The following is a 27,979-nucleotide window of genomic DNA, read 5'->3' as shown; positions in this document are numbered from 1 at the left end:
TTTCAATCTTTTAATATGCTTCCTTGTCGTTTTCCATTTTATTGCAGCAAGTTTGGAGATATCTTTGATGAAGAATTCTTTATACATGCACTTAGAAATCATGTGAATGTTGTCAGAGAGCTCCCTGAAGATGTACTTCAGAGGTTTGACAATAACATTAGCAACATTGTTAACTTGAGAGTAAAAGGTTGGTCAAGTCCGGCTCATTATCTCCAGAAGGTTCTCCCGAAACTAAAGGCAATGGGGTAGGCATTTTGCTCTCCTTATTATGAGTACCTAAATTTCATTCTATAACGATCAAGAACACAGAAAATGAATAATGCTTCTTGTATATCAGAAAAGGTTACAATGCTATTTTATATACAACTATAAAATTAACTAATAAACTGAATTACAATAGTTAACTAATCAGCTAACTAATAAACTAACTTGAACTAACTGAGCTAACTGATTACAAACTAAAAACAACGAAGCAAGCTGGTATATCCTAATACCCCCCTCAAGCTGGATGTGCATGTATGTTAAAAAGGCCCAGCTTGGTAATGAAATCACGATGTACAGGAGGCCGAAGAGTTTTTGTGAAAATGTCAGCCAACTGGTCAGAGGATCGAACGTGAAATAGCTTCAAGAACCCAGCCTTTACCTTGTCTCGTACAAAGTGACAATCAACCTCTATATGTTTTGTTCTTTCATGAAACACTTGATTAGTTGCAAGGTTAATTGCAGCCTGATTATCGCAATATAGCCTAGCATAATCAACATCCTCATGAAATGAAGATAACAAAGAGACAAGCCAAACCAATTCACACGTAGCTATAGCCATAGCTCAATATTCAGCCTCGCAGGAAGATCGGCTAACAACATCCTGTTTCTTCAATTTCCAGGAAACCAGGCTATGACCAAAGAAAGCACAAAAACCTGTTGTGGAACGTCTTGTATCAGGACAAGAGTTGTAATATGAATCAACAAATATGCTCAGATGATTGGTGGATCGAACTGGAAATAGTAAACCGAGACCAGGAGAGCTTTTAATGTATGTCAGAAGATGTTTTAAAGCAGTCATGTGAGGCAGGCGAGGTGAGGAAACAAATTGGCTCAATAAATGTACAGTATGAACGATGTCTGGCCTTGTATTAGTCAAGTACAACAGACGGCCTATCAATCGTCTATACTCCTGAGGATCAGAGAGTAAAGTTCCTTCATTTGCACTTAACTTCAATGAAAAAGGCATGGGTGATTCGGTTGGTTTGATACCCAAGCAGCCTGTATCTTCTAGTAGCTGTAACGCATATTTCCTCTGGGATAGAATAATTCCAGAACTATTCCTAGCAATTTCAAAGCTCAAAAAATAACGTAAGGGTCCCAACTCCTTTAGCTTGAAATGCTGTTGTAAAAGACTTTGTATGTTATGAAGAGCTTGTAAGTCTTCCCCAACCAAAACAATATCATCGACATATACAAGTAGAGCAATGAATTTATTTCCACATCCCCTTGTGAACAAAGAGTGTTCAAACGGAGATTGCTGAAAGCCAAGTTGAATCACAACATTAGAAAAAACAGTAAACCACTGTCTGGAAGCTTGCTTCAGACCATAAATGGATTTGTGGAGTCTACAAACCATATTAGATCCTTTAAGTTCAGATTTGTATCCAAGTGGCAGCTTCATGTAAACTTCCTCATCTAATACACCATTGAGGAAAGCATTGTTTACATCCAATTGCAACAAATGCCAATTACGTGTTGCTGCAAGAGAAAGCATGACTCGAAAAGAAGTCATCTTCGCAACAGGTGAGAATGTGTCCATGTAGTCAATTCCCTCAACCTGTGTGAATCCCTTAGTAACCAGCCTGGCTTTACAACGATCAATCGAGCCATCAGCATTGTACTTCACCCGATAGACCCATTTACAGTCAACTGCCTTCTTTCCATCAGGTAATGGAACAATGGTCCATGTTTTAAGATCCTCCATAGCTCGAAGTTCGTCACTCATAGCATTCCTCCATGTTAGGGACTTTACATCTTGATGATAATAGGATGGCTCAACAACAGAGGAGATATTTGCAACAAAAGCTCCATACTCAGTTGAGAGTTTTGAGGAAGAAAGGAAATCTTCAATAGGATAGAAGCATTTTGAGGAAGCATTGTTACAGTAATACTGCTGAAGGTAAGATGGCTTTTGAAATGTACGAGAAGAACGTCGAACTGGTATTGAAAAAGCATCAGTTGAGATAGTACCATTATTCGAGTCAGTAGGTTCTAAGGGAACATTGTCATGTGAATCAACACATTCAGAGGAAGCACCACTAGTTGAGCCATTTGAGTCAAAAGAAGCATCACCATTCGAATCAGTAGGTTCAAGAGGAACCTGTTCAATCCCATGTACATGTGAAATATCAATTATGTCATGTACTGCTTTTGGTAAGCAAAAATCCTGAAAAACAATCAACAGAATGGTCAGATAAATTTGTATTTCAAAAAGGAAAAATCCCTTCATGAAATACGACATTTCGAGAAGTAACAATCTTCTGGCTCTGCAGCACATAAACACGATATCCCTTTACACCTGGAGGATATCCAAGAAAAACCGCAGGTAAAGCTCGAGCTGAAAACTTATCCTGTTGAGACTTCAATGTAGAAACGAAACAAAGGCAACCAAAAGCTCGTAGTCTGCTGTAATCAGGTAGATGACCGTATAATACCTTATAAGGAGATTTATTGCTCAATGCAGGTGATGGAAGTCGATTAATTAAGTATGTAGCAGTGAGTAAACAATCACCCCAAAATTTGATTGACACCTTTGATTGGAAATACAAGGCACGAGCAACGACTAACAAATGCTGATGTTTTCTTTTAACCACAGAATTTTGTTGGGGTGTTTCAACACATGAGAATTGATGAAGTATACCCAAGCTAGTGAACAATTCAGTGAATTTTAATTCAGGAGCATTATCAGACCTAAAGAACTTAATATCAAGTTCAAATTGTTTCTTGATCATTGATATAAACGCATGTATAATTGTATTGACATCGGACTTATGCTGCAACAAATATACCCAGATAGACCTTGAGAAATCATCGACCAGGGTTAAAAAAAGAGTCTGGCCAAAATATGTTTTGTGTTTGTAAGGTCCCCATATATCACAATGGATTAACTCAAACAGTCGAGTAGTATGAGAACAAGAAACTGGGAATGGCAATCTTTGTTGCTTAGCCAATGGGAAAATTTGACAAGAATCTTTCATTTTAACATTCTTTAAAGCCAAAACATCCTTGAGAAGATTCATAACATGAAGACTGGGATGACCCAACCTATTGTGCCAGTCACTAGGCAAAATGCTATAAACATTATTACATGAGACATTGGTTTTGAATGAGGACATTTGCAGCAAATAGAGTCCTTGACCCAGCTCACCCCTCCCAATCACTTGATGAAGGTCCTGAATTAAGCAGTCCGTTTTGCAAAACAACACACTAAGATCAGAGAATTTCAACAATGCACTGACTGAAAGCAAGTTGAATTGAAAATCTGGAACAAACATTACATCATGTAACACAAAGTCAGATGAAAATCGAACTGTGCCTGCAAAGCTTACTAGAATGATGGATCCATTGGGTAAAGTGACTGAACAACTCATTATAGGAAATAGTGATTCAAAATTATTCCTTGAACAACATATATGTCTTGAAGCTCCCGAGTCTAAAATCCAATAATCAAATATTCCAGCACCTGAAGCAGTTATGTGAGATATGATCTTACCTTGCATAGTAGTATTGATTGAAGTAGTAGGAATGTCCAAAGAGGATGCAGATTGTAATTGAGAGGTAAGCATGGCAATCAACTGCTGGCACTGTTCAGGAGTAAAAGCTTAAGTGACAGTGGAAGAACCTTGTTGAGAAACCACAAAATTGGTATGGATGACTTGAGAACCTTGAGAATTTTTAACACGAGAAGAATTCGAAGAAGACCAATTCTTGGAGTTATAACCAGGTGGATAGCCAATCAGTTTATAGCATCTATCCTTTGTATGTCCAAGGAGGTTACAATGACTGCACAAAGTTATGTTCTTGCGAGTGTTCGTTCCAGGATAAGCTTTGACAGCAAATGCAGGCTCAGAAATGGGAGGAAGAGATTGCATGTTTCTTTGATTTTCTTCTTGAACAACTAAAGAAAAAACCTTTGAAATGGGAGGAAGAGGATCCATTAACAGAATCTGACCCCTTATATGAGCATAGGACTCATTTAGCCCCATTAAGAATTGAATGACTTGTTCTTGCTGTTGTTCAGCAAGCATGCGTTGTACTCCTCCACAATTGCACTGGAGACAACTACATAACTGTCGAATTGAAAACAGTTCATCCCAAACAATTTTCAACTGAGTATAGTAATTACTTACTGACAGTTTGTCTTGTGCAAGCTCGCACAATCGTTTCTTTAAGTGAAACAAAAGTGGTCCATTTGATTGCTGGAAACGATCGACCAAATCATTCCACATTTCAGCAGCAATCGTATGGTATAGTAAACTGGCAGCAATGTCTTTGGAAACTGAATTGAGAAGCCAAGAATTGACCAAATTGTTTGCTCTTGCCCAAGCATTGAACTGGTTTACCATAGATGGATCAGGAGCTTGAATGGATCCATCAACAAAACCGAGTTTGTTCTTGGCAGATAAGGCGAGCATCATTGATCTTTTCCAGCTATGAAAATTATCATTGGAAAGTAGTTGCCTTACTAATATCATACCAGGATTATCAGACTGGTGTAAGTAATAAGGATTTGCCCCATTATCAAAACTATCATTCAGCGATTCAACCATGATGAAGCGTGAGAAGAAAAACACAAACTTCTGATACCATATAACGATCAAGAACACAGAAAATGAATAATGCTTCTTGTATATCAGAAAAGGTTACAATGCTGGTTTATATACAACTATAAAATTAACTAATAAACTGAATTACAACAGTTAACTAATCAGCTAACTAATAAACTAACTTGAACTAACTGAGCTAACTGATTACAAACTTAAAACAACGAAGCAAGCTGGTATATCCTAATACATTCCCTGGAGAAAAGCAAACTTGTGGGAAAATTAAATCAATGACAATATTCTTGCAATTCCTTTTTAAAATGTAAATGAGGAGCAGGTGAAAACTTAGGTGGTCTGGTGTAGCGAAGTATATTCACCTCTATACGAAACACAATTTCTGACTGAAGGATGATGAATAAGAATAAAGTCTAATGCTGTAAAAACTTTCTGAACTAGCTGGATCAGTTATGAGGATCCTTCTCAATTCCTTTTGGTCTGGGACAGCTAAATGAATTTCAGGAAAATTTCAGCATTCTGAGTAAGGAGGAAAGATTTACAAAAGTTCAATTTTCAAATAACTAATGGGAAGTGCCTTTAAATTGCAGCATGTAGACTTCTAAAAAAAAGTTCCAAAGGGTCAAAATTTGTCTTTTCATTATCTATTCCACACATGACACCAATTTCATCTCTAGATTGCTCATGGTGATCTCATTACTATCAAAACTTTCGTTTTCAGAGGAAATCAGTTATTGATAGCATTATAGTTCTTCAACTTTGTTTATTTCACTAAACATGTCTTGTGATGGTTAGAACATAATCTTATTTAATTCATGCTGTATATATTTATGTACATATATCTGAAGAAATTTGAGGATTTTATTCTTTTGGATTGGTTTAAGTCTCAAGTCTTGCATATATTTGTTATAGAACATCTTTATATGTTATAATACCTTAGTTATGTTCAGTTAGAGCTGCTAATATTTTCGAGATGTACGGTTATCATTTCTTTGGTATCATCTACCCTTCCCCATGCTTAATTTCTAACAACAGGGAATATGATATGTTGACATTGATTTGTAACGCATAACATGATATGAGTTAATTGCTATGCGATTTCATCTTTTCAGGGCTGTTCGCATTGCACCCTTTTCTAAAAGGTTGGCATATTCAGTTCCTTCAAACCTACAGGAGCTTAGATGCTTATCCAATTTTGAGGCACTGAGGTTTTCTGAACCTATACGGACGCTTGCGGATAAAATGGGTGAGAGGATGCTCAAGAATAGCTCCCATAGTGGAGGAAATTATGTTTCAGTGCATCTTCGGTTTGAAATGGTTTTCTTCTTGTTCCTTGTACACGGATGAATAATTCATCGATTCTTGAGTTCTGTTTAGCCACTGTGCTTTATTTTTTAAAGATATTTTTCTTTGGGAAGGATATGGTTGCATTTTCATGATGCGAGTATGATGGTGGGAAGAAGAAAGAGGAGATGGATATTGCGCGAGAAAGAAGTTGGAGAGGAAAATTTAGGCCAAGGGGAAGAGTTATAAGGCCAGATGCAAATCGTGTGGATGGAAAATGCCCATTAACTCCTCTGGAGGTATCCAACTATAACTTGTTTTGCTTCTTTTTGTGGTAGGGCATAAGTTATTCATCAATATTCATTAACTTATTGATCTATTAATTTGGTCCTGTAGGTGGGAATGATGCTTAGGGGCATGGGTTTTGATAAAAATACATCAGTGTTTGTTGCCGCTGGAAATATTTACAAAGCAGAAAAATACATGGCTCCCCTTAAGCAGATGTTTCCACTTCTAGAAACAAAGGATACACTGGCTACTCCAGAAGAACTTGCTATATTCAAGGTACCAATTTCACTTTTAACCTGTTGCTTTGTTAGATCGGCCAGAGCAAAATCTAATAATAATTGCTTTGGACGAGGAAGAAAGAAGAAAGCTGGAAATGAATAAATTTTGTAATATTCTAGTTCATAATGTAGGGCCATTCATCTAGGTTGGCAGCACTTGTCTTCACAATGAAGTATTTGTCACGACACAAGGTGGGAAATTCCCCCACTTCTTAATGGGTCATCGACGCTATTTATATGGAGGACATGCTAAAACAATTAAGCGTGACAAGAGGAAATTAGCACTGCTATTTGATAGCCGCCAATATCAGGTAAATTGTGGTCGAAATCTTTTCAAATCATCTCAGTATTGTTTTGATCGATTAGTTGTTTTAAGCTGTTGTTTTGGGTCATTTGCAATGTGCTAGTGATCTTGGGCTGCTGCCCTAATAGGCACATCCCTGCCCAAGTAACTTCTTCCTCCGCTAACTTCCATTCTTTTTTCTTTCTTTTTTCCCTCAAATTGAATGGAAAATAGCATGCATTGAGCAGCCTGTAAACCTTGGAAGGGCCAACATACCTAAATTTTTTTGACATTTTGGATACGTCCATAATTGGCTGAATCTGTATATGTCCATTTTGTGATGTTAGTGTTAAAATACAGCTATGCTTTATAAATGTTAAGTTGGCTGCTTGAAAGCTCTCCTATACTTTAAGATTGAATAGGCACTGCCTCGATGACAGAAACTTTTGTGGGGAAACAAACCATCATTGGGAAAAATCTAAATGGGACTTGATGCTTATTTCTTTTTGACAACTTGGTAGAAGTTTTTTTCTCTCGGAATCTAGTAGAGCCTAGGAACGTTCTTTCAAAAATTGGAACCTCTTACTATTTATTTTCTCTATCATCTTGATGAAATTATTTTTAATAATTTTATATTATCCTACCTCTTCGCCACGAGGATGATGATAACTGAATGTTGTCACGCCTCCGTGACGAGTTTTAATTTTAAATATATTTTATAAAACTCGTCACGCCGACGTGATGAATTTCACGTGCACTATAACAAATATCGTAAATCTAAAATAATTTCCGGATCATCTTGGCTAAATAATTTACCCATTTGGATTGGGCCGATTTTGCCTAATTTATTTCTCCAACAACAAAACAATAACCGTAAACCGCTCAGGCAAACATTTTAGTTGGATCATTTCATTATGAAAATTTAACTTTGATAGATTTCTTCATAAAGGGGAATATTAAGACATTTTTTTCTTATAAATTTATTTATATCTGTTTACATTAATTAACAAATTTGTTCAAATATACAGCCATTAATTTTTTTTTCTATTATGACGTGTATATATGTATATACATATATTAAAATTGAAGCATTTGATAACTTCTTTTTTAAGTAATCCTCATTTTTATTTAAATGATAATAAACCTTAGGTTTCTTCCCTTAGAATTGTTTTTAATTTTTTGTGGAGACATACTTCAGATTTTAAACAATCAAAGAGTAAATAATCTATAGTAGGCTCCTTGTATTGTATGTACATTAATTCTTTCATTGCATTTTATGAAATGCAAGCATAAAAGAAATACTTGCATTTCTCAATTAACAATTTTTATTAAAAAATCATTTAAAATGCATAAAAAAAAAAGATTGTGACAAATATACTAAAACATTACTTATTTTTATTGTCTCTTGCAATTAATCAAATAATGTCTTAAATATAAAATTCTAAAATACTTTTTAATTGATATAAACATATCAACAAAATCAACGTAGGGAGGGAAACAGAGAAAATAATTATAAACACCCATAATTGCATTACGAAACTCAAATTTCGAGTGGACAAGTCTCTCATTACAAATGTTTTATTTATAGTGATATTTTGTTCTCTTACATTCATTAACTTAAGCTGCCTGGAGAAATGCCAAGAAAACTCTAAAGCTCCTGCTTGGCATCATTACCCTTGAGTTTGAGTGCTTCTCCTCCGGCAATGTCGACAACCCTGGGACCCTTAATCTTGTCGGGAGACAACTTGGCCAAAGACAAAGTAAGCACCCCATCTTCAAGCTTAGCCTTCACACTGTCCAAATCCACATTCTCAGGCAACTTAAACTGTCTCCAAAACTTGCCATACGAGCGTTCAACCCGGTGCCAATGGTCGCCCTTCTTTTCTTCCTCTCTCTTCCTTTCACCACTCACCCTCAGCACTTGGTTTTCTTCTACTTCGATCTTGCTCTTCCTTCTTCAACCCCGGCACATCCAGCATTATCGTATGCCCCTCCGGTGTTTCCTTCCAATCAACCCTCGCCGGCGACAGTGCTACGCTCTCGTCCTTCTCGAGGGCAAGCGGGATTTGTTCCAACACTCGGAGCGGATCAGGGAGCAAGAGACTGCCACCAACTGGGTATTGGTTGTCCATGAATGGCAGCAAACTCGACCCATTGCATAGGCCAATATAACACACTAAGAGCAACAGCAAGAGCCTCATGGTGTATATGTACAGAATGAGAGTTATGTAATCTTCTTGAATTGGAAGTTGGAAGTTGGAAGTAAACCACTGACTTAAAAAGACGACAGAACAGGGAAAGCTAGCTGCTAGTTGATTATTGTTGAATTTTATATTTTTATTGCATGGATGGTAAGGTTAGAGGGGATATTTATATGTGGATAAAAGTGGGTAAATTCTTGAAATTTCTGGTGTAGGAAAATTGGGAAGATTCTAGCAACAACCAAACTCAGCACCTGGCAGCACTGTGCAAATCAAAAAGAGAGCAACCGAATCGTGCAGGTTCTAGACCCTTTGATGCCTATTTTCTATTTATTTTGTTTACGGCCTTAAGGGTAAATTATACGTTTACTACATAAACTTTTATTTATTTTAAAATCATATCTAATATTTATTTTTTATTTTATTTGATACCTAAACTTTCATTTGTTGAAAATCATATCTAATGTTTATTTTTTGTTTTATTTTGGTATCGTCGTTAAAAACTCAGGAAAACTGTTGCAATATGGCACTTTTTCATTTCAAAAATAAAATTTTAACACTTTAGTGACTAAAATATGAGTGAGAAGATAGATGAGTGATGATGATGCAATTTACCCATGAAAAAATGCCATACTATAACAATTGATCTAAGTTTTTAACGGTGATGTATCAAAATAAACAAAAAATAACGTTAGGTATGAGTTTAAACAATGAAAGTTTATGTACTAAAACAAAATAACTGATAGTTTAGGTACTAAACGCATATTTAACAATTGTCTTAAAGATAAAACAGTGTGAGATTGAGGGTGGGATAAAATTTTAATTTTCATTATTTTAATTTTTATATAACATAAATACTAATAAAATTAAATTCAAGTAAAACAATTCATATCATTATATTTTTATGTTGTTTGTTGACGTTGCAGTAACATATTAACTCAAGGCTTAACACTTAACAATCACCTGGATCGAATCAATATTATTGGGCTTAGGCCTAGAATGAATATAATATGCACCATAAAGTTTTAAGATAAATATACAGGTTGTCACTAAAATATTAATATTTCTTTTCAGTATTAAAGTTTTATTAATACGGAATGATTATTAATATTATTATTTTATAATAAATTCGTTATTTAGTTACTAATAGTCATTATTCCGGTTACAAAAATCTGATGTGACATATTTAAGAAATTGAATTTACATTATTCATGCACAATATCTTTTGACTACCAGTATATTCTCGTTTAAAAATAAAACATAAATCTCTTTCTAAAGAGGAGGCAAAATTGAAGAACAACATCAACAATATGGCAAAAAATCTTTAACTTCCTCCGTTGTCAGAAAACGAAATAACCTTCTATAAATCCCTGTTCATTTCATATGTCGTTGTATGCATCAATGCAATCAAAATTTTCTCCATTTTATCTTTCTTTTTCACCCTAACAAGATGATTACACGAACCTTGTCTTTACTGAATGAGCTGAGTAAATTGAGTTGGAGTGTTTGAACAGAGCTTTTAGCGTTGAATTTATATTAGAGGAGAAAATTTCAGCCTATACTTATTGGACTCGGTGCAATTATACCGCCCTTGTATATTGTTAATAAGCTTTCCGTCCAGCGCTTTTCATGTTTATGCTTGTTATATGGTGTTATTGTGCAGTTGTCAATTTACAGAAATGTATCGCAAGTCATGGCCAGACACTTAGTTCCAATGCTGAAGACGGAAGTTTTTTATAAATATTTGTATCGTATTATTGTTATTATGTTTAATAAATGTGCAGGACGGCTGGAGTATTCTGTTTATATTTGTATCTTGTTAAAACAAATACAATCTGAACATAGCTCTTTGTTTGGAAGGAGATTCTAATGATCAAAAATCATTTTCTTTTGGTGTTTCAAATGGTTTTTCAGTCGGCCAGGATCTACATTCTTCTCGTATGTCACCTTGTTCTTGGTTTCATTTCTTATAGTTAAAACAATGGTTTCCATCAAAAACGTTCCAAGCTTCCTCCAGGTCCAATGGTGTTACCGGTCCGAACGGAGAACAGGCCGATGGGGTCCGAAACCTAGTGCGATAAGTGTCTCAGATCATCGGCGAATTCAATGTCTCTGATGTTATATGGTTCTGCATTCTGCAAGCACTTGGATCTACAAGGATTCAGAAAGAGATTTGAGGATATCCGTAGAAGGTATGATAAATTGTTGGAAAAGATTATAAGTGACAGAGAACAAGTAAGAAAAAACAAGAAGCGAGATGATGATGATGAAGCCCGGATTTTCTGGATATGTTGCTTGACGTCTTTGAAGATGCTCATTCAGAGGTTCAATTAACCAGAAATCATATCAAGTCCTTAATCTTGGTTAGTATATGTGTGTGTGTGTTATTTCAGTCTTTTTAATCTTGTCCGCGGTGACAAATGCAAATATTTTATGTAGGACTTTCTAACAGCCGTCAGCCGGTACAGATACAAGTGCGAGTGCGAATTTGCATAACTCATCAACAGCCCATAGGTGCTAAGGAAAACACAGAGAGAGATTGATGAAGTTGTGGGAAAAACCAGGTTGGAAGGATTTAAGATTTTTGGCCCGTCGTCGGAGCCCTTAGAGGTGGCGGTCACGGTGGCCGCGTGGTTTCAAAGAAAAAGTGTGAAAAAGAAATAGATGAGGTAGTGAAGGAGAGAGCGGCGGGCTAGGCTAGAGGGAAAAGCTTAAAGAAAAAAGGGGAAGCAAATGAATTATGGGAAAATTTTTACCCAAAATATCTTTTTTATAGCGACGCTAAAACGGAACCGTTTCGTCCAGGGTAAGGGTACCCGTTTCTGCGCTTGGGGAGGGGGTATGGGCCACACCTTTTTTTCAATTTATTTCATTTTAGTCCTCAATTCGAGACTTTTCTAATTTCTAATTTTTGTCTATATTTTCACGATATTTTCATTTTGGTCCTTAAGCTCATTTTTCTTAAGTTTATCCATGCTTGTACATTTGGCTCATAATTGTTAATTTTATTTTAGTCCCTCATCTTTTGGTTTTATTAGACTTTAGTGCCCTGAATATGAGAGTTTTGTGCTTCACGTCCTGATGTTTATTGGATTAATTTGATGATGGGTCTTTATATTTGTTTGTCCTAAATAGGTTTCCAGATTTTGCTACCATCACTGTGCATGCGTTTATGTTAATTTATAATAGATCAAGGTATACATTTTATGAACACTATGCGCATACAGGGTGGTCACCTTCCTTTTTTAAAATATATTAATTTATCAACGTTTAATCGTCCTTAATTTCTTTTCAATTAATGGGATATGATGTTTTATTTGATATACTAAGACCAAATATACCTGTTAGTTCTATTTTAAGATGTCTATGTATATATTGTATGCCAAATTCAGGGATAAAAGCAAAGTATTAATTCATCTAAGCTTGTTCTAAAATATTGTGTATATGTGTGCATTCACATGAACATATAGATCTAGGTTTTATTGTTTATTCATTGATATGTATGATATCTCCCATAAAATCACTTGATTCGTTTAAATAATTAGACTAAGGGTAATACCCTTTCATTTTAAGGTCGTTGTGAAGTAATTATCTTAACTTATAAGAAAGTCACTTTCGATAATTTTAAAATAAAAGTATATCCCATTAAGTGAAATCCTAAAAATTGATTACGCTTAAAATTTGGGAACGAGAGAAAAAATGTTCATCTATTTAAATTCGTCGAAAAAATCGTTAGAACTTATAAAAGTTTCGATCTCGACGTCTTTAAATAATCGAACATCTTTCGTCTTTCTAAAAGGATTGGTAATTTATAATTTAAATTGATTTATTTTATCATTGTTCATGCATTTTGAAATTTGAACCAATAATAATTTTTGAATGGACGTAATATGTCTTTATTTCAATTGGAGTAAGAATTGGATGCTTTAAGGCATGATTTCGTTTCTTCTCGATAGGAAATAATCAAGTATTATTGTTTCCGTCCTAAAATTCAAGGGTGTTATTTAAAGGGATCTTAAATTAAATTAAATTAAATGTAACTAGTAAATTTCATTGCAAAGACAATTAATTAAGAGATTAGGTATCGATTTAGAGCGCTGTGGGGAGCTAACCATTTCTCATGTGTAATCGACTCTCGAACTCAATTTTTTGGAATGTGGACCTAAAAACGATGTTTTAATAATATTAAAATTATTTTTTTTATTAAAATGACGATTTTTGGATGCCCAATCACACCCTTATCAAAGATTGGTGGTGATTCCTCGAATCGAGTTTTTATTATTATTTAAAAAAGCACTAAATTAATCAAAACGAAATTTTACAAATCACTTAATAATAATTTTAAGAAATCGTTTCAACACAATATATATAATGTATAACACTAATAAAATCTTGACTTATTGAATACATCAAACATAGCTTATCAGTACCCAAAACAAATTTATTAGACAGACAACAAAGTGCCCATAATCATACCATAAAAGGAAATGAATTCTGGACTATTCCCCAGCATAATCTTCTCATGGTGTGGTTATACCTGCATACACAATGAAAATAGCATCATTCAATTCATGTAATTACACTAACTCTTTCAACGGACAACGAATTTAATGTTGCAAGTGAATTTATAAAATTTTAAAATATATTATCAATAAAAAAATAAAAATTGTATAAGATTTAAAATTTTCAGAAGTCGTGATTATCCCGTAAATCCCCTTGGTCCATCACTGTCCCCAATAATAAGATATTTGAAGCTTACTTCCACATTTGAAATGGCGGGGTACTTGTCTTCCACAGCCCTGAATAACCTTGATAGCATAGTTGACATCGATCAAAGCTGCTAGCTGAGGCGTTATTACAGGACATACACAGTTAACATGTGTAACCCTCAACCTCTCACAACAATATGATGTCGGAGGCTTTCGTGTTATCAGGCCCTTGCATGCGTTCACAAGTATTCTCCTCTCTTCTTTGCACTCCGCCGCGCTTTGTGCCATCACGCCACCACCGCCGCTCAACATGCTTATGCATAACACCGACGCATCAAAATCAAGCATCGAAGCTTTCGTTCCATTTTTCTCCTCTACTTAGGGGCTGTTTGTTTGGCTCTGAATTGAATCATTCATATCTGAACGCTAAATCGGTCCGATTCAGCGTGTTTGGTTCGCACAAAATCATGGCTCTGAATGATTTGGAGGGGCTGAGTGATTCAGACTAAAAAAGCACGCTTAATCATTCAGTTTTTTTATCATTACGCTAATACCCTTTTTCTTACCCCTCTCGTTCTTGTTTACAAGCCCAAAACAGAGATCAATTCCTCTACGTTCTGCAATCGATTCATCCTCCTTCGGTCGTTCATCCTTCTTCTGTCGTTCACCTCCTTCGGTCAATTCATCCACCGTAGAGAACACAACCAGGTAATTATTTCTTTGTCTTCATCTTCAACTCGCCTCCCTCGTCATTTTCGTGGATTCATTTACATTCGGTTCTTTTCGTTGTTACTTCTTCTTCACCATCTTCTTGTTCCTCCACTGATAAGTAACTCTTTTTCTTCAGTCAGTTAAATCTTTTGTTAGATTTTCGTTTCAAATCTTGATTTCAGTTAGATTCTTTCCGTCTCTTGTTTCTTAGAGTTTCCAGTCATTTATTGGTCCATTGTTTGCTTGTTTACTTCAAAATTCTTACGTTTACTTCGCTTTACCTGCTTGTTGGATCCGTGTTAATGTGCTTTGGCAAATTGATTTGTTTTTTTTTTCCTACTTTTATCATCCCATTCAATCTGCCAGGATATATTTGCTTTTAGACTTTTTTCAAGTTGCAATTTTTAAATATGAAAACTCCAAGATAAAATGGAACGGAGCTATTATTGAGAAAACCTTCAAAAATCGAAATCGAAGTGAACAATATCTATTTCTTTTAACTTTAATGATGTTTGTGCTTCATTTGATATGGGGTTTCTATCACTCAATGGTGTCATAAGTTCGGTTCCTCTGGAGATGAGATTGAACCTGAAAGTTATCGTGTACTGTGAACCCATTTTACATAAATTTTAGGAGCCATCACTACAGCAAAACTGTACATTTGCGGCGTTTTTTTTATACCTATAGCGGCGTTTTTAAGCGCCGCTACAAATAGCGTCGCTAAAGTTCGCGGCGTTTGGTAACAAAAACGCCGCAATAGGTAACGATATATAGCGGCGTTTGTTGGACAAACGCGCAATAGGTGTTGATATTTGGTGGCTTTTTCCAACAATGCCGCAATAGGTGTTGAGATTTAGCGGCGTTTTTTCCACAAACGCCGCAATAGGTGTTGATATTTAGCGGCGTTTTGTCCACAAACGCCGCAATAGGTCTTGATATTTAGCGGCGTTTTTCCCACAAACACCGCAAAATCTGGTATATAGCGGCGTTTTAAGATACAAACGCCGCTAATTACCTCTCTATAGCTAAAAGAAATTGATTTTGCAAATTAAAACTAATTTGTCAAATGTTTTTTTCTACTCTTTTATTACCCAAATTTAACCTGTAGCATTTTCCAATAACTTGACATCCATAACAACAAACTTAAATCCATAACAAGAAAAATGAATCCATAATAATAAATCAAAGTTTACATTAACGTAAAATATAATGTAGTTCAACATTATTAACTATAATAAACAATAATATCTAATATTTTGTTTCTAATCTTACACATTCTTCAAAACTCTTCGTCACAATGAGGCGCTTAAATTCAAAGAGATAAATCCAGTTTATATGGGAAAACAATGATGCAGAGATAGTATCGTCCTGTCATTTTCTTGCACAGATATTTGCTTCATGAGGTCTTACTCCAATTGGCATGCCACTTGAAAAGGCCCCATCCATGGCAATGCAAACCTGATCTCTAGTTTCATATCCAAATAATCATCAGTTTATATGAAAATCCATTATATCTTACGTTAAAAAAGTTAACAACACATTCTGCATGGTCAGTCCCAGCAGTCAACAACTCTATGGCATGGGCAACCTTCATGATGATAAGCAAAATATAGAGATAGATCTTAATAATTGTCCAGAACATCCAAGCTTGAATTTCATGATAACTTCTAACAGATTATCGGACCAACATATTTTAAATCAATAGTACCCAGAAAAAGCTCCAAAACTCCAGAAAAAGGAAAGGTTAGAAAGAAAGCAAACGTGCGTGAGCAAGGTTCTCATGATGGGTTATTCCCAAGTATAGGTCTTCCCTTCAAACTCACGAAATTTCATACTTCATTATACTATTCGACCGCATATTTGCACTCATCAAAGTTTCGATTAAATGAACCTAATATTGAATTCAATTTCTTGCTTGCAAAGATATACATTATAATATCTATGTTAGTAAATTTAATAGGGTTTGAACTATATACACATATGATTTAATTAATAATAACGCTCTCTTTTAGTCTTTTTTATGTTAAAAAGTAACGAATGAAAGAGCTATAATGAAGAAGACAGTTTAATCGAGAAATCACCAAAACAACCCTAAGAGCAGAAGAAAAACACGATTCTTTCGACTGAACAATGCAGATTCGATAGAAATTTTAAACATACACAAATATCTCATTGAATGAAAACAAAAATATGTTCCCTTTTTCTTCTGCTAGCTGATCCTGTGATTGGCATCCTTGACATAGCATGTCTTAAAAGAATTATAAGGAATTACAAAGTTCAGTTAGAATTAACAAACAAAGATCTATCAGCTAAGAGTATTCAGATGACTAACCAATTATAAGACTATAAATCTTTAGCAACTTCAGCAGTTGCACTGCTAATACAATTGGAGATGCGAAAATTGACACAAGCAATGCCCCTGAGAGAAAAAAAAATAAGCATCATACAATGATGTCCAAGTTTATCAGAACGGCTGATTCAAAGTAGTTTTAAACGCAAATTTTCTTAAACTCACTCATTCTTACAAGCAACAAAGCTTACCGATAAAAGTGCGAGGAACAACACCTGGAAACTCCAAATGATCATACTGATATCAGAATCAAAACAAACATAAAACTAAGCACAAAATTAAGAGATATTACAGAGAAAGCATAGTTTTAAAGTGAAAAATAAAGAAAATAAGATATGGAGAAGGTAAACTTACGTTATCTAAACGATGCCGATGATAAAGAATATCATGCATAGCCTTAATCAAAAATAATAATGAGATTTTACTAGCGAAAATGAAGAAAAAAATAATTCAACGGAAAGAAATCAAATAAGAAGATTACCTGAATGTTGAAGCTTTCTTCAATTTAGTGTAGGGCACCATGAGCACATAAAACGCGGCAACAGATCCCAGAAGTAAATCGTAGACTATCAAAACCAGAAGTAAATAAACTCAAGAAATACGAAATAAACGGTTTCTGAAGGAATTTAAAAGCCGAATTTTACCATAGAGCTGCAGAAATTTGGAAGCCATTGTTGCGCCTTGTGCCTGCAGAGAGAAATGGAAGAGAGAGATGTCTAAAAGCAATGAAAGAGGGGAATGAAAAGAATGGAGATATCTGGGTTGAATGTAAGGGGAAGATGGATCGAACAATGGAGATCGAAGGATCAAAGGATGAGAGTGGATGCGAAGAGATAAAAGGGAGGGGAGATATATTTCGATGCCCAGACTGAATCTATGAAATTAGGGTTTTTTTCGATATGTTAAAGTAGTTTTCAGTAGCAACATTTTTTACGTAAACGCCACTAGGTTATGACAATTGCGGCGTTTGGTATTAAAACGCCACTAAAGTACGAGTCTATAGCGGCGTTTGTTATTAAATGCCACAAAAGTACGTGTCTATAGCGGCGTTTGTGTAAAACGCCACTAAAGTACGAATCTATAGCGGCGTTTGGTATTAAAACGCCACAAAGTACGTCTATAGCGGCGTTTGGTATTAAAATGCCACAAAAGTACGTGTCTATAGCGGCGTTTGTGTAAAAATGCCACTAAAGTATGAGTCTATAGCGTCGTTTGGTATTAAAACGCCATAAAGTACGTGTCTATAGCAGCGTTTGTATAAAAACGCCACTAAAATACTAGTTTATAGCGGCGTTTGTATAAAAACGCCACTACATTACGATTCTTTAGCGGCGTTTTTATACAAACGCCACTAAAGTATAGTATTTTGCGGCGTTTGTTCAAAAACGCCGCTATATGTAAACAATTACCGGCGTTTGCAGTAAAAACGCCAGTACATCCGCCGCTAAAAACTATTTTTGCTGTAGTGCATTTTAGTTTTTATTTTAAATTAGGGAAATTGTTCCTTCTGAACCCAAGGAAGAGTTTTTATTTATGTGATTCTTAGATCTGATTGTCAGTATGATTGATTTGGTGCAGTGGATACAATATGCAAAGACAAAATATGATTGTATTGTGTAAATGTAATTATTGAAGTTATGCATATATGACTTTAATTATTGTGTAAATGTAATTATTGACTCTAAGAAGTTGGTTGAATATAGCAAAAATACTCATCACCTACATGTTTTTGCTTTTCAAATTATTCCTCGTGGTTATGGTATTGTGACGGTGTTTGATGATTATAGAAATGCTCACCTAAAACAATTTGATGTTGACTTTGTTTCAATCTGCAATAAATGGGCTTCATAAGCCTGTGTCTTGAACAGATTTTGTTGTCAATCTGTGTTCTTTTGTGAAGTAGCAAATATGCAATTAAACATTCTAGTTCATGAATAAATCATTGACATAGATCATGTTGTTTGAGAACTATGTCGATAAGACAATGTTAATGTCCTCCGGCTTCTATTCAATACATAAATCTGAACTTGGGTCATTTAAAATACATTTGTAACAAAAAGCTAGGGAACTATGTTTTGCTTTCATTAAGCACTGCCACTATGTCAATCTGCTTGCAAAATTTGTTACGAAATTTAATGCTTGCAAAAGTTGTGAATATTGTCATGTAAGTGAAAGAGTTGAGCTGTTTTGCTTGAGAGTTGAAGAATCAATATTGCTGCACTCTGCGTGGAATGGCCATGTTTTATTTTTACGTCCTCAACGAACTCTTTTTTGAATAATCAAAGCGTTCTATCGTTACTTTGGTACTCTGATGTTGCATATACCCTGTTTGATTTATGAAATGCTGAGGTTATTATTTCCATGTTATTTTACTTATTCAATTATGGTTTACATTTTAGATCTAGAAATCGAATTCATGGTTCTGTTTGTAGTTAAAGTTTGGTAAGTTTTATATGCTTACATTTTGTCCCTTTTAATCTATTCATTATATAACATGTTAAATGAACATGAGATGTGAAGTTAGTAAATTGTCTTGTTGTGGCTTTCGGAGTGTCTTTTGACCTTAACCATCGAGCAAATTTATTTCCACAGGTTTCTTACCTCTTGAGCAGGGCAAAAAATTATAGCTAGTATGTTTGAAGGAAATGATGGTATTGTTAACCTCATGATTAAGTGAATAGGTTAATGTCAGCCGGATATCATAAGGAAACGAACAAGACGAGATAAATGGAGTTGAATTGGGTCCTCAAAGCAATGAGTATATGGCTAATCTACGTGATCACATTGCTAATCAGTTGTTTTTAAATGCTTCAAATTAATATTTTTTTTGGGTTGAATTGTCTAGAACAAAAGAATGCTTGTTATGTATTTTGTTTCATCAAAAACATAAACCACTCTTTTATGTCATTTCATGTTAGTAGATTTGTTTATTATGAATGTTGATAATTTGTCTAAAAAATGTGTTTTTAAGTTACTTGATTTTATATTGTGTTATGATTGTTGATAATTTGTCTAAAAAATATTTTCTTAGCATTTATTCACAAGGTAGAAACAAATATATTTTATTTTGGCACAAAATCATACAGAAGGGTAATATGGTTATTTTTTGCCATTCAGATGTATTATCAAACAAATTTTCTATTCAGAACTATATTATACAGAGCCTCTTAATCATTCAGACTGCTAAATCATTCAGTGCTAAACCATTCAATTTTAACAAACAGCCCCTTACTCTTCTTGTTGTTCAACCGAGCTTAAATAGATATGCATAGTACGCACTCTAGTGAGTAGATTTATAATAAATATTATCATGGACCATTCATGATCAATGTTATAACATTAAATAGAAAAGAGCGAAAACAATAAAATAATGATATGAAATAGGGTTGGAGCAACTATTAAAACCCTTTCAACAATAGTAATAAGAATAAAAAGATAATGGATCAATGTCGTTTCTAAAGTGACTTTGACAAAATGGATTGAATCTATTTTCTACCCATATTTGTCATTTTCGTAGCATTTTCCAGGAATATGACCACGCCGCGTGAATGTCATCCCCGATGCCATATCAAAAGCCACTTGGGAAAATTCTAAGAAATTCTGGTAATAATGGGGTTATTTGACAATTTCCTCTCTTAAACAGGAACACAGAAATTAAAATCTGTTAACGACTTAAGTCCGAGCAGTTCATGTTAAAGGCAGTTATCCATATGATTTTATATTTCACAAAAACGTTTAAACACTCAATCTTTAAATTAAATTAAATATTAATTATATCACTTAATTTATCATCAAGCTTAATAATTAATCTCAAATTAAACAGATATTAACTTGTATTCATCTATTATTAATAGAAAAACAATTTATATCATTCCTTTTATTGAGAAATTAAATTAAATTTATAATTTATTAATAATTATAAATACTAAAATCTTACTTGTTTACCAAGTATCAATATGATGCAATCCAATAATAATTTCTTTCTTAGAGATACGTAATCCTATTATTCAAATCTTGATAGCCTATTTATCAATTATATAGAAAAGGAAAGATGCTTTCACATGCAAGCAAATAGCTGTTCAGTAGCCTGAGGGTGGGCTCGGGCTTCCGCGAGCAGATGTGTCAGGATTGGGTCCACTCGGAACAAGTCTCTTAAGGTCCCAGTTAATCACCCCGAGTTTCCTGTTGATTCCCCTCCCGTACTGATTGTCACCATTGCTGCTTGAAACTGTGTCTTCGAGTTGGACAAAACTCACACGGAGAGGCTGAGTCTCAGCTGCACCTGCTGCCGTTACCATGAAACAAAGCAGGAAAAGGGTGAATGCTTGGAGAGAATAGTTGTTGGAATTTGCCATTGTTAATTACACGACACTACTGCTTCTCAATTTTGTCTTATGGTGCCCTCTTATAATAACTCCAGTTTGTTCAAACATGGAAAATGATGCAGGTTAGATTCTCTTTGATTTGTTTTTTAAAAGACTTCCAATTTGAACAAGTTTTTTTTTCCTTAATTATATAATTAGTGGATTTTTTTTCAATTAATGAGCAGGTTTTGCCGGGAAATGGATGGTTTACCAAATTAAGCGTTTCCAAAAATTTTATTTCAATAGTAAAATGTGATAATTTCAATGGTAAAGTTTATTGTAATTATGTAAATAATGAATATTCTTCTTGGGTACAAACTTAATGAATATACGAATACGAATACAAACTAGATTTTTGATTATATTCATCTAATCTCAACCTATAATTTTTCATATTGACATATTACTCCATTAATGTAGGGTTTTTTTTTCTGGTTCTAATGATTTATTGTTCTTTGAATCACATGAATACAAAAAAAAACCTCAATGCAGTAAAATGAAAACCAAAACTTAAAATAAAACATGCATGAATCTTAAACTTAATTTAGGGGTTAGTGCTTAACCTTACCAATCTTGGAATTTAAAATGAAGGGCTCCAAAGAACGTCTAACACTTAGTATTTATAAACTAAAGGTTAGGTTTTGTAAATACTTAAAAATATTTGAAGAATTTCAAAGTTTCTTTTACTTTGATTTTGGAACATTCAGTAATTGAAATTAAAGAAATTTGAAGAATAAAGGATAAATGGTTTTATTTCACTTCTCAAATTGTATGGGTTCCAAATACCACCAAAAATTGTGTTTTACCTTTAAAAAAAATTAATGGTTTTTTTAAAAAAAAAATAGTATATAATAATTACATAATGTTCATCAGTTACTAAAATCTATAACACAATAACTTTGCACCTAACCTAAGCCATGAAAATCTCATCAAATCCCAATAAGAATAAATGAGAATGATTTTATCTTTTTTCCTTTAACTTTTGACATCTTTTCAATTTGGTCTCTAAATTTAAAAATACAATTTATGTTAAATATTTTTTAAAAATATAAAATCAACTTAATTTTTAATATTACACAATAATTAGCTATTTACCTGATTATCTACTCAATTTTTTTTTTTAATTTTGTAGTAAGTCAAATATTTATATAATTATCATGTATCAAATAATTATATCATGTATCAAACACATCTAAAAGAAATAAATGATGAAAATTTTTCAACTTGAAGCAAAGGGATAAATAAAAAGATAAGAATGAGATAATATGAATCAAAGACTGAAATAATACTAACATTACAAATAATGATAACCAAATGGTTATTTTTAAAATATCTAGAAAACTAAATAAAAGCAACCGAACATAATCTTAACAAATGGCCCATTTATTAATTATATAGAAAAGGGAAAATGATTAAACGTGCAAGCAGGTAGCCCTATTCAGTAGGCTAAGGGTGGGCTGGGAGATATACCGGGGTTGGGTCCACTCGGAACGAGTCTCTTAAGGTCCCAGTTAGTCCCCTTTGAAGCACCGAGTTTCCTGTTGATGGCCCGCCCGTACTGAATATCACCATTGCTGCTTGAAACTGTGCCTTGGAGTTGGACAAAACTCAAATGGAGAGGCCGAGTCTCAGCTGCTACTGCTGCTGCTATCATGAAACAGAGCAGGAAACGAGCGAATGCTTGGAGGGAATACTTTGCCATTGTTAATTACGCAACACTACTTCTGCTTCTCATCATTTTGTCTTGTGGTTCCCTCTTATATATAAGTCCGGTTTATTCAAACATTGAAATTATGAAGGTGATATTCTCTTTGATTTTTCTTTTAAAAGATATCCAATTTCAACGGCCTTTTCTTTTCCTTATGTAATTAGTATGTTATTTTTTAATTAATGAGCAGATTTTGTCCGGCGATAGATGGTTTGCCAAATTAAGCGTTTCCATACATCTTATTTCAATGGTAAAAAGTGATTATTTTAATGATAAATTTTATTGTAATTATGTACATAAAATATTATAATTAAAAGATTATATATATATATAAAAGAATATTATAATAAAATCTCTATAAATTAGTAATGTCAGGACCACATAAATTTATTAATTTAAAGAGACTTTTTTTTTTGTTACAAAAGAGGTATTAATTAATAGATAAAGAAAAATTCTACAATGTTCGTCGAGTGTGTAAAATTAATTTATAATACTTTAAATTATAAAGTATTAAACGTATAATTATAAATTAGTTAAAAATATAAATGTAATTAAATTAAATTAAAATATTTATAAAACATTCGTTTTTAGGGTAAAATATATCATTGACTACCTAACTATTTACCCTTTTTACTTTAATCACCGATTTTTCAATTTTATCAATCGAATCACCTAACTATTTAAATCTTGTTGATCAAGACACCTGCCATTAAATATTAACAGAGGAGATGACATGGCAATTAATGAAATTTGTATAATTATACATTTAGTCCTCATTATTGACACACTCTATTAATTTGGTCTTAACTTTTTTATTAATTCAATAAATTTAATCATCAATAAGATGATGACATGTGTCACTATGAGATTGGATTTTTTTTTCTCCATATTTTTTTAATTCAATAAATGTTCAATCCAATCAAATGGTGACACATGTTACCAATTGAATGAATAAAAAATAAATTGAACCAAAAACCGTTGCTGATGAGGTTTGAAGCTCAAGACGTGAGGAGAGGAAGTAAATACTCCAACCACTAAACTGCAACATTCAAATAAAAAACTTATAACGACATAATATATACAGTTAATGGCAATAAAAAAAGGGAAAATGACTTAATAAGAACCCAACATGAAATAATTAAACAATACGATAATATGATATATATATATATATATACACAAATATTATAATTGATTAATACGTGAATGTATTTTATATTTATATTTTAAATCATTTTAATGAAAAATAAAAATAAAAATAATTTTAATATATTATAATTGAAATATAATGAAGAGTTGGCTTAGAATTTTCGTGATAGTTGAAGGCTTATCGTAGTAAGCATTTTAACTTATGCATTGACTTGTTTATATCCCGGTTAGAGTAAGAATTTTATATTTTATTATTTCTTCACTATATATTTGAAATTTTTTTAGGGGAAACTTGATTTTATTGAATTAGCCTATTTTAATATAGATTTGTTAAATAAGATTAGAATCTGATCGATGTTATAATATTTTAAAATATAATATATGATACATTTGAGTTCAATAAAATTATAATAATGGAGACAATTTATTAATTTAAAATATGTAAAATGATACATTTCAATTATAACATATTAAATTCACTTTTATTTTACTTTTTGCATTAAATGTGATTTAAAATATAAATAAAGCGTATTCATTTATTAATCAATTATAATATTTGTTTATATATATTTTATATTTTCAAATTATTCAATTATTTAATATTTAAGTAATTATAAGGTTATTTATTATTAATTATATTATAAATTATATATGTTATGTTATGTATACTAGATAAATTTAGTGCTCCAGCTTAGTAGTTAGGGTGCTTAATTTTTTGGCTTACGTCCCAGGTTCAAACCCTACCAGTAGCGGTTTTTATTTAATTTATTTTTCATTCAATTGGTGACACGTGTCACCACTTGATTGGAAATCTTTCAAAAGGAAAATCAAAGAGATTATCATCTTACTGCATCAAAAAGTTTCGGTGTTACGTTCTTATACTTCAACAAAAATTTGTGTAGAGGTGTTGCCGCTATGAGTTATTCCTTTCATGTAATTGGTTGCAAAGAAATTGTATCCTTTTCAGTTTCATTCTCAATAAGATTTTCAATAATATTAACTATAATTTATTGATGGATGATGTTGCCATGCTCGAAGAGCATATATGAGCACGATTAATGACGAACACCATTAAATTAATTTATAAAACGTTAAATTATAAAGTACTAAACATATAATTATACAAAACCCCACTAACAATGGTTATAGATTTGATTTATTTTTCATTCATTCAAAACTGGTGACACGTGACACCACTTGATTGTATGAAATTTATTAAATAAAAAATATTAAAAAATCAATCACACGGTGACACATGTCACCGATTAAAGATTAAATTTATTGAATTAAGTAAAAGTTAGGACCAAATTAATAGATTGTGTAAGTAATGAGGACTAAATGTATAATTATACAAATTTTATTAACTGTCACATCATCTATTCCGTTAATATTTAACAACAGGTGGCTTGATTGGGACAACATTTAAATAGTTAGGTGACCCGAATGACAAAATTGAAAAATCGGTGATTAAAGTAAAAGGGGTAAATAATTAGGTGGTCAATGATATAGTTTACCATAAAAACTAATATTTTATAAATATTTTATTTTAATTAAATTACATTTAGATTTTTAACTAATTTGTAATTATACATTTAGTATTTTATAATTTAATGTTTTATAAATTAATTTAATGATGTTTATCGTTAATTGTGCTCATCTGTGCTCGTTGAAAATCGTTAATGTTTTATAAATTAATTATATAGTTAGTGTTGTTGAAAATCTTTTTGAGGATGAAAATGAAGATGATATGATTTCTTTGCAACCAATTACGCGGAAGGAAGCACTTATAACAACATTTCTTCACAATTTTTTGTTAACGAATCTTTTAAATGCATTAAGACGAAAATCTCTTTGATTTTCTTTTGAAAGATTTCCAATTTGAACGAGCTTTTTTCCCCTTATGTAATTAGTATATTCTTTTTCAATTAATGAGCAGATTTTGTCTGGTAATAGATGGTTTGCCAAATTACGCGTTTCCATGCATTTTATTTCAATGGTAAAAAGTGATTATTTCAATGGCAAATTTTATTTTAATTATGGACATAATAAATATTATAATTAAAAGATTATATATATAAAAAGAATATTATATTAAAATTAAAATATTACCTTAGAACTATGTATTTAAATCCTTGAAATATTATTTCAACCAATTACTATGATAATATTTGATCAAATGTAAAATACCATATAGTCAATTATACCTTTTGTTTTATCATACTAAAATAAATTTAACTGATGTCTTTGAGAAAAAAATACTATATATATTAGTTTTAAGCTATATGAACATATAATTTTATAGTAAAAAATATATTATATTTAATTTGATATTTAAACATTCATAATGACATGAATGAAGTTATTTTAGTGGTTAAAGGGGTGATTTTTATTCTTAAAGGTCCCAGGTTCAAGCATCGGAGATTGTCGGGTATTTTAACTTTTATTGTCGAATAGTTGAGAATATTTAAAATGTATACTAATCACCTAGATTAATTAAAAAATCCTAAAACGTGATTTTCCCCTAAAAATAACTATATCTTATGTTGTTTAGAATTTAATTCTAAAAATTATTATTTTAAAGAAATTATTAATTTATTGAGGTTCTATTATTGTATATTAAAATTAACGAAATAAAAATCATGAAACAACAGTATAATATTATCTTAGAACTGTGCATTTAAATCCTTGAAATATCGTTTCAACCAATTAATATGATAATATTTGATCAAATGTAAAATACCTTATATAGTCAATTATACCTTTTTTATTATACTAAAATAAATTTAACTGATATATTTGAGAGAGAAAAAACAATATATATTAGTTTTAAGCCATATGAACATATAAGTTTATATTGAAAATTTATATTATGTTTAATTCAATCTTTAAACATTCGTAATGTCGCAAACTAATTTATCTCAGTAGTTAAATGAATGATTATTATTATTAGAAGTTCGAGTTTCAAACACTAAAGACGGTATATGTATTTAAACTTTCATTATCAATAATTAAAAAAAATTAAAATATATACCACCTAGTAACATCAAATTAATAATAAAAAAACATTCATAATATGTTTGATACTTATATTACTCCATATTATTCTGAAGTTGGTTTTGTGGTTTCAGAATCCCCATCAAACATACGAAGAAGGTTGTCGTGTGCATCTTTCAAGAACTTCTCAACAGCCTTACGTTGTTCTTCAGCATCTTCGCCATTAACGTGAGCTGGAGTTTTACATTCCATGTTAACCAGATTCTCATAAGCTTCTTTGTAGAACTTTTCAAGCTCCATCGCCTTTTTTGCTTCCAATCTCTCCTCACAAATCTTATTGCTCTCTTCCAACACTTGTTCAACAAACTTTTCAAAATCAACCGATTCCACCTGCGCATTATATTAGGGTTAATCCAATAACTAAATAATAAATGAATCGCTAAAGTTTAATTCATTCTTGAGCTGGCTTATTACCCAATTACCTGTTTTTCAAGAATATGAGTATATTGCAAGTCACTGTCATTTATCTGATTCATCTTTGGTTTCTCCATGATGTTCGATTCTCTATCCAACCTTGGTGAATCAATGGAGCTTTCAAACCCTAAGAAGATTACCTTGTTGTTTTCTTTCAGCAGTAGTCTCTTACGATACCAACTACAAAGTGAATGGCGTATGCAGTATTTGCAGTAAGTATCTACAACCAATCAGTTACGAAACCAAAAGAATAATGGTACTTTACGGTCCGATTCTTTTTGGATGTTCATATATACAAATACACCAATAACCTAGTTTCATTGTAGTTAGGAAAACAATTTGAAAATCGATTTCCCTTATCAA

General features: G+C 32.5%; 2 long non-coding RNA genes and 2 pseudogenes across 2 annotated transcripts; 1 reads left to right on the top strand and 3 right to left on the bottom strand.

Moving 5' to 3' along the window:
• On the top strand, nucleotides 1-7,107 carry LOC120121054 (annotated as a pseudogene).
• Nucleotides 5,490-27,933, bottom strand: LOC120121081. Its single transcript, XR_005515957.1, has 4 exons — nucleotides 27,921-27,933; nucleotides 18,380-18,387; nucleotides 7,446-7,458; nucleotides 5,490-5,665 (listed from the first exon to the last, which is right to left on the bottom strand). It is a non-coding gene; the product is annotated as an uncharacterized LOC120121081 (long non-coding RNA).
• On the bottom strand, nucleotides 8,554-9,169 carry LOC120121064 (annotated as a pseudogene).
• On the bottom strand, nucleotides 16,922-17,492 carry LOC120121074. The gene is made up of 4 exons (XR_005515956.1): nucleotides 17,409-17,492; nucleotides 17,282-17,323; nucleotides 17,119-17,164; nucleotides 16,922-16,996 (listed from the first exon to the last, which is right to left on the bottom strand). It is a non-coding gene; the product is annotated as an uncharacterized LOC120121074 (long non-coding RNA).
• Nucleotides 27,934-27,979: the final 46 nt, after the last annotated feature.

This window comes from Hibiscus syriacus, unplaced genomic scaffold (genome assembly GCF_006381635.1).
Source record: "Hibiscus syriacus cultivar Baekdansim isolate YM2019G1 unplaced genomic scaffold, ASM638163v2 tig00001120_pilon, whole genome shotgun sequence".
Taxonomy (NCBI): Eukaryota; Viridiplantae; Streptophyta; class Magnoliopsida; order Malvales; family Malvaceae; genus Hibiscus; species Hibiscus syriacus.
Note: the sequence above shows the minus strand (reverse complement) of the source record. Positions and strands in the feature narration are given on the sequence as shown.